Source organism: Sinocyclocheilus grahami, unplaced genomic scaffold, assembly GCF_001515645.1.
Source record: "Sinocyclocheilus grahami isolate Dianchi unplaced genomic scaffold, SAMN03320097.WGS_v1.1 scaffold1063.1, whole genome shotgun sequence".
NCBI classification, from domain to species: Eukaryota; Metazoa; Chordata; class Actinopteri; order Cypriniformes; family Cyprinidae; genus Sinocyclocheilus; species Sinocyclocheilus grahami.
This window is the reverse complement of record NW_015506242.1, coordinates 361,426-361,868: the sequence shown is the minus strand read 5'-3', so window position 1 is coordinate 361,868 and position 443 is coordinate 361,426. Positions and strand designations below refer to the sequence as shown.

Genomic DNA, 443 nt, shown 5'->3' with positions numbered 1-443 from the left:
CTCAAGTTAAACCAGGCTTTTATTTTGACAGGTTGTCGTAAAGGTCTTTCAGTTTTACTTTCAGTTTCAGTGTGTATTTGACGGTAGTTTTTCTCAGATGAAGCCGAGTAAAGCTGGTGAAGTGGCTCTCAGAGCAGCTCTGGAGATAAAGTTCATGTGTTTATGTCCTCATATATTGAGACGCAGATGCTGAAACATTGAGTTTGTGTATCAAACGAAACCGCCCCATTCATTCACACAGAGACACGCAGAACATGCAGAGTTATTAGATGCATGCACTGACTGGCTGTTGTAGCATTTATTTCTGCTGTTAGATTAATCCATGTCCAGTAAAAATGTCTGGAGCTATCATCTTTATTGACATAAATTTGATCCCTGGAATGCCATCTCAGTTGTTTTTCACCATAGTACCAGCATCTGTAATAACCGATCTGACGTGCATA

General features: G+C 40.0%; 1 protein-coding gene across 1 annotated transcript in view; it reads left to right on the top strand.

Annotated features, from left to right (window-relative positions):
- Positions 1-443, top strand: part of LOC107566248 (rap guanine nucleotide exchange factor 6-like) — a 62,741-nt gene that overhangs the window by 31,266 nt on the left and 31,032 nt on the right. The window lies entirely within an intron of this gene.